The following is an 8036-nucleotide window of genomic DNA, read 5'->3' as shown; positions in this document are numbered from 1 at the left end:
GACCTAATATTGATACCGAGGCTTGTGCCAACCCACTTCCCACCCCTTTGGGCTGTCGTGACACCAACAGCAAGGCTTTGCCCTCCCTGCTACTTAGTGATTGGCTATTAGTAAGTTGGTTCTCCTGTGAAACTCAGCTTCCGCTGTGTCCTAGTAGAGCTTTGGTTAAAACTGTTACATTAAAAAAAAAAAATTAAATCTCTTGAACATGCCAGCTTTTTGCTGAAATCATTAATCCATCTCGCTGGTGACATAAAACCAGTCTGTCACATGCACCAGGGAGCGGGTTGGATTCTGAGTGGATTTGCAGAAAGGACTTGTGGACACAGAGATGAGCGCCTGACTGCGCCCAGGAAATGCTGAGCAAACATGAGATTGACCTGTTTCCATAGACTTGCTTTATTCCTTGAGCTAAGAGCCTGGGCTTTGCCTGTGGACAAGGGTGCTTGTTTTTTTCCCCAAATACACATCCTTTTTTATTTTTTCAATCTTATCAAAGCATAAAATGCATTTTGATTTTGAAAGAAAGCATAAACCGAAGGAGAACCGGTGATTATGTAAGTTCATCTTCCTAGCAGGAACACTAGACTAATGCTGATCTTTCATCCTAAAAAGTATAATGTCGCCATCAGTGAGGCTTGATCCCTATCCTGGAATATGGAATTACGAACATTAGAAATGAAAAGATACACATGGTTGTTTCATCTACTCAACCAAAGAAAATGTTTAAAAACTACTTACTGGGGACTTTCCAGGTGATCTGGTGATTAAGACTCCAAGCTTTCTATTGCAGCAGAGCAAGTTCGATCCCTGGTCAGGGAACTAAGATTCCACATGGAGCAAAAAAAACACCAAAAACTACTTATTGCTTGCTTGCTGCATCCTGGGAATGGACACAACAAGTGTGGCAGAAACATCCTTATAGGTGGGGATGGAGGCCAGAAGGAACAGTAGCTAAAAGTGAAACAGCATTAGGGTTTTCTTAGGAAAGAATCAAAAGCAGTTCTTTTGATCTCTTTAAGCAAAGTGGTAGGACATGATCCACTTTATTTTTTCAGGAACTTCTCACTGGTATCAGTTAGGTCAGAAAAATTGTCATAATAAAAGAGGATGAGGTCCTGCCCTAAGGGAGGGGAACAGGGAAGAACAGGGAAGAATGAGATAGTCAAGTTATCACCAAAGGGCAATGGTGACTGTTCAGAGTAGGAGGTGAAAGAATTCAATGAAAGCTAGGACTCTAGATTGGAGGCAGGTCTGGTGGGTCATAAGGCTTCCCCAGTGGCACTAGAATCCCAGGTGGTAAAGAATCTGCCTACCAATGCAGGAGATGCAAGAGGCACAGGTTCAATCCCTGGGTCAGGAAGATCCCCTGGAAGAGGGCATGGCAACCCACTCCAGTATTCTTTCCTGGAGAATCCCAGGGACAGAGGAGCCTGGCAGGCTATAGTCAGTGAGGTCGCAGATTCGGACACATCTGAGCACTGGTGAGTTCAGTTCAGTCGCTCAGTCATGTCCAACTCTTTGCGACCCCATGGACTGCAGCACGCCAGGCTTCACTGTCCATCACCAACTCCTGGAGCTCACTCAAACTCATGTCCATTGAGTCAGTGATGCCATCCAACCATCTCATCCTCTGTCATCTCCTTCTCCTCCTGTCTTCAATCTTTCCAAGCATCAGGGTCTTTTTCTAGTGAGTCAGTTCTTCACATCAGGTGGCCAAAGTATTGGAGTTTCAGGTTCAGCATCAGTCCTTCCAATGAATATTCAAGACTGATTTCCTTTAGGATGGACTGGTTGGATCTCAAGGGACTCTCAAGAGTCTTCTTCAACACCACAGTTCAAAAACATCAATTCTTTGGCACTCAGCTTTCTTTATAGTCCAACTCTCACATCCATACATGATTACTGGAAAAATCATAGCTTTAACATTATCTGATGTTCCTGAGAGGTGGACAAGTTTGGAGGGGGGAGATAAATTTTAACTTGTGGAATATGAGGTGTCATGGGACCTCTGGATGCCCAGTAGTCAGCTGGAGTATGAGCCTGGCACTCAGGAAAAGGGTCTGGATTGAAGAAATAGATGTGGCACCATCAGTGTGATGGTGGTACTTTAACCATAGGAAAGGTGAAATTTTGTCAGGGAACAGAAGAGGTCGGAGCTCAAGCACAGAATCCTACAGCATCTACACTCTTAAAGGCTGGGTGGGCAGCCAGAACACAGGTATAGAAGAACTAGCAGAGAGGTTGACTACGAAAACTAAAGGAATTTCAGGAGTGGGCCAGTTACCAGTCAGTGCTGGGAAAGGAGTAAGAGCACAAAATAGGCTCCTGGATCTGGCAGCCCGAGCATTGTAGTTTCAGCTGTGAGATGGGGCAAGAAGCGAAATTGCAATGAATTAACTCAAAACTTGGGTGTGGGAGTAATTTAGTATAGGAACTGAAGCTTCAGCTTCAGCACCAGTCCTTCCAATGAATATTTAGGGTTGATTTCCTTTAGATTGACTGGTATGATCTCCTTACAGTTGGAGGGACTCTCAAGAGTCTTCTCCAACACCACAGTTCAAAAGCATCAATTCTTCGGCACTCAGCCTTCTTTATGGTCCAACTCTCACATCCATACATTGACTACTGGGAAAACCGTAGCTTTGACTATATGGACCTTTGTCAGCAAAGTGATGAATCTGTTTAAAAGTCCCATTCCTGCTAAAGATTTAGTGAGGAAGAGATGTGACCTACGAAAAGTTCTTTTTCATAAATTTTGTTCCAAAGATCTCTTTTCATTTCTGTCATTTGGAACAGGCCAATTAGGGGCTGACTGGCTGGGAGCCTAGAATCATGCATGGATGTTATTGGTCTTGAATTATTCGTTTTGTTGCATTTCAGATGCAACTTATGTCTTACCAATTTTTTTTTCTTTAAATTTTACTTTTAGTAGTTCAATTCCTGTGATTACAATAATAAAAATCAGTTAGAGATGTGTAACATTTTTTATAATTTTTTTTTGAAATATCATTCACATACCATAAATTTACCCCTTTAAAATGGGGTTTTTAGTTTTGTGCAACTGTCACCAGCATCTAATTTTAGAACAGTTTCATCTCCTCGTCCAAAAGAAACTTCATGCACAGTAGCAGTCTCTCTTCATTCTCCATTAGAACAGTTTCATCTCCTCGTCCAAAAGAAACTTCATGCACAGTAGCAGTCTCCCTTCATTCTCCATTCCCTCCAGCCCCTGGCAATCACCAATCTACTTTTTGTATCCATGGATTTGCCTGTTTTGGGGTATTTCATATAAATGGAATCATGCAATATGTAGTCTTTTGCATCTGGCTTCACTCAGATGTTTTCATCATTCAGCCATATTAAAGCAGGTATCGATAGTACAACTTCATTCTCTTTTATTGTCAAATAACATTCCATTGTATAGCTACAACATGTCTTGCTTATTCATTCGTCAGTTGATGGACATTTGAGTTTCCAGTTTGGGGCTATTAACAATAATACGATGAGGACTTCCCCGTCAGTTGGGTGGTTAAGACTTCACCTTTTAATGCAGGGGATGAGCGTTTGATCCCTCAAGGAGTTAGGATCCCACATGCCTCTTCACCAAAAAACCAAAACATAAAGCAGGAGCAACATTGTAACAAATTCAACAAAGACTTTAAAAATGGTCTACAAAAAAAAAAAATTAAAAAACATTTTTTGAACATTCAAAAGCTATGAACATTCATGTACAAATTGTGTGTATGCATTTTGTCTCGGACATATACCTGGGTGTATCGCTGGGTCATATAACTCCATGTTTAAATTTTGAGGAACTGGTCAGTGGTTTTTCAAAGTGGCTGCACCATTTTACATTCCCACCAGCAGTGCACCCTCTAGCCATCATAGTGTGTGTGAAGTGGCGTCTCACTGTAGTTTTGACGTGCATGTCCCTAATGCCTAATTAATGATTCAAGGATCTTCTTTGTGCAAATGGCTATTTAAATCCTTTGCCACTTTTTAACCAGGTGCTTATTTTTGAGTTATGAGTTCTTTAGATATTCTTGATACAAGTCTCTTACCAGACATACGATCTACATTTATTTTCTCCCATTTTGTGTTTTCACTTTATTAATGTTCTTTCAAACACAAAAGGTTTTGTATTTTGATCAAATATAACTTATCTTTTTCTTTGGTTGCTTATGCTTTTATCTTCTAGCTAGGAAACTGCACTCATGTAGACAGTGCATTTCCAAATGTGTTGAGCGCTCAAAGTGCAGTCAACCATTAAGTTCTTTTAATGATATCAGTTTTAATTTATAGACTGCCACGGCCTCAAAAATATTCTGTACAAAATATTGCACCATATTGCACAGACACTACTTGCTTTCCTCCACTCACATTTTTATAAGCAGAACCTCAGCTTTTAAAATTGTTCTTACTCTTTGATGCATGTTGCATACTTCCCTGATGGGATGGATGGTTCTGTAAATAAATGGACATGTAAACTTGCTACTGTATATCAACACCATTAATGGTCACTGTGAACCATTACAAAGAATGTGGCAACTTGCTTGTGCCTAAAAGGAGGAACCCGAACTAGAATGTGTGACTTTGCAGGGACCGCATAGCTTCGTTTAATTGACCTACAGCTAAACTGTGATGTGTTTGTGTCTCTTCATTGCTTCCAGCATTTCAAGACATCCAGACACTACTACCAACATTTTCCTGTGCATTAACTTTTGCATGTGAAACCTAACAGTTACCAAACTTTGTAAATACGTGAATTTTTTAAATTTAGGTGGATGCATTTTTTTGTCTGTTTACTGCTCTTCTCAGCTTTATTCAATAAACTTGCATTTTGAAAAAAAAAAAACCCATGGTCACGAAGATTTACATTTTCTTCTAAGTTTTTGCTCTTACTTTAAGGTCTTAAGATTCATTTTGAATTAATTTTGCATGTGGTATGAGGCAGTGGATGTATAACTTTAACATTTTTTTATTTCTCAGGACCAAGGATTGTCCCCAGTGGCTCAAGATGAGGGGTGTGGAAAGTCCCCAGTAAGTTATATGCTGCCAAATTAGGCCAGAGTTAGGTAGGACTCTGGTCACACAGTCTTGTGTCCTACATTAACGGTTCAGGCCTATTTTAAGGACAATGTTACACGGGCCCTGAGCTTTTCTATTAAAATGGTACAAGAAATATTTCAGTATTATGCATATTCCTGAAATAATCAAATTTATAGTGATTATAAAGCTAGGCACATTAATACAACTCAAAAGACATACAAGTCCAAGTAGAGCATTAGAGAAGTTTCCAGCTGCAGTGTGCAGCAAGAATGGAGACTTGCACTACTGTTAATATATATAAAATAGATATCAAGAACCTAGTGTATTGCACAGGGGAACTCTACACAATACTCTGTAATAACTTACATGGGAAACGAATCTAAAAGAGTGGATATATGTATATGTACAACTGATTCACTTTGCTGTACAGTAGAAAGTGGTACACATGTAAATCAACTATATTCCAATAAAAATTAATCAAAAAGAACAGAAACTTAAGAGATTACTGTGCTAGTTTAAAGATGATATGGCTCATTAGGGTAGTGGCGGTGAGCACAAAAAGTGGAAAAAGGCAAGAGAACATTTAAGGAGGTAGAGTGGACAGAACACCAAATGACACAAAGAATTCAAAATCAGGTACAAATAGTCACTGGTTTTATTCAGCAGCTCAAACTAGTTCTGAGGCATTTAAAGAGGCGTTTCAAACAGCTCTGGAGCAATTATAGCCTCCCACAAAGGCTGTAAGAATACACTTCTTTCTTTCAGTGAGCCGCATAGCTTCTGGGATGAGTTCCTCGACCAAGGATTGAACCGGGGCCCTCAGCAGTGAAAGCACACAGTCCTAACCACTGGACCGCCAGAAGATTCCCAAAGTACACATTTATGTACACATTATTTGTTTAAAGTTAGGTTCACTAAACACGTTCCCCTTTCATATACTTCTGTGTAAGTAATAAAACAATATAGTGCTTCAGTAGTACTGAATACTTCAGCCTATATTTCTGCACAACTAAGCCCAATTGTGTGAGGTTTGCTTGTTTCTTGATTCTGCTCTATAAAAATGGGAGGACTCAAGGTACCAGGAAGTTTATTCATAGCCAGAAAATAACAAAAAGATTTCTTATTCTCCTGAAATAGGAAACTTTGTGTTTTCAGTCAAAATAATACACAATTTGAAAGGATTTTGTTTTTTAAAAAGTAGTTGAGAATTTTGATGAAATTCATTTATTTCAGTAGAATTAAACTATAAGCAGCATGAAAATGTAAAGTGCTACATAAAAGTCCACAATACATAAAATTTAAAAGGTTTCATTGGTTTAAACAGTTACAGGCAAAACAGACATGTTTTTTTCAAGCATGCAAGCTATTTTAACTATCCCTGTATGTGCTGTGTTGGTCAAAAAAAAAAGTCATGAGTTACCTAAACCTTAGGATTTGGGAAAGGAGTCCTAAGCATTTATCTACCAGATCGCACGTTTTTTCCTGGCCTTATGCTATAAATAAGGAATTACAGCGGGGCTTTAAAAATAATGGTTTTCTGAAGAGGCCCTTTATCAGAGTGTTAAGAATGGCTCCAAAGACCAATTTTGTTCATTAACTCCACGATGGGGGTCAGATCGACAACTTAAGAATTTTTAAGTAGCAATGTGAGCTGAAAGGGAAGAAGCAAAAGATATGCCACTTTCAGATATGTGTATCAGGTGCTAAAAAAGGAAAAAAAAAAAAAAAAGGGAGAAGCTGGCCTGGCAGTTGATGAGTGAGGGATGAGAGGCCAACTCAGGTAGAGGAGGAACTGTATGATGTGCCTTCTTCTTAATCAGTTTTAAGTGTACATGCACCCCATGGAAACATGCAACAATATCACACAGATTGAGGCTGGCTCAGAGGGAAAGCAGGGGAGATTGTTCCTAGCACACGATTTATCTCAGCATAGGCTGAGACATGGGGATGTTCTTCTTAGGTGATAACGTGACCTGGTGCTGCCCAGGTGAGTCAGTGTCCTCTTGCTAGGAGACCACTGAACCAATATCCCTAATATCTTACACTCCAAATCAAGACTTCAGAACGTATTTTCTCAGGGCAATAAAGTTGTAAGATACTAACCTATAATTTTTCTGACATAGGAGGTCTTCATAAAGTCCTTAGGCTTTTAGAAAAACTTTACCAACTTCAGCTGTAGACAGAACAGTAACAATCTGTAAAGACCTTAAAAATGCTAATTTATTAAAATTTAAGAAAACTGTGCATTATATCATGGTATACAATATGTTCTTATTTTAGATACAAACATAAACTGGGCTATCAAATGAAAACAAATTGTCTAACAGTTCATAGAACCAAAGCTTTATGAGAGCAGGAATAAAAATGAAATTGGCCTTTAAAATCATTTTATAAATTGTTTCTATATTGCCCATAATAAACCACATAAGGACTTTATAAATATCACTCTCCAAAGTACTCAAGATACATTATGGACTAACTTTTGTCATCTTGCCTAAAACCTAAACACAATTTACAGCACTGAGTTGTAAAAAAAAACAACAATAACTTACAAATGCATTTTTAGAGCATAACCTATTTGAAAGTTGGGGACTGCCTGTATTTAAAAATTAAATCTTCATTAGCAATACTCTCGAGAGTGCCCTCAATGCTGCTACTGAACATGCTGAAGGCAATGTTTTCCTGTGATTATGTTCTCACCAGGCATTATTTACGACGATAGTTTCAATTATCTACCCGAGTTTGTGGAGCTAGCTAGCACTAAGTTATATATTGATTTTTGCACTGAAAATGATCTCTTGGGCTTTGATTAGATGGGCAATTCTAAGTAGAGGTTTTTCTAATTTCTCTCACTGTTACATGGGCCCTGAGCTTTTCTATTAAAATGGTACATGAAATAGTTCAATATTATGCATATTCCTAAAATAATTAAATTTATAGTGATTATAAAGCTAGACATACAATACAACTCAAAAGACATACAA

The sequence above is a fragment of the Bos taurus genome, chromosome 9, assembly GCF_002263795.3.
Source record: "Bos taurus isolate L1 Dominette 01449 registration number 42190680 breed Hereford chromosome 9, ARS-UCD2.0, whole genome shotgun sequence".
Taxonomy (NCBI): domain Eukaryota; kingdom Metazoa; phylum Chordata; class Mammalia; order Artiodactyla; family Bovidae; genus Bos; species Bos taurus.
This window is presented reverse-complemented; position numbering follows the sequence as displayed.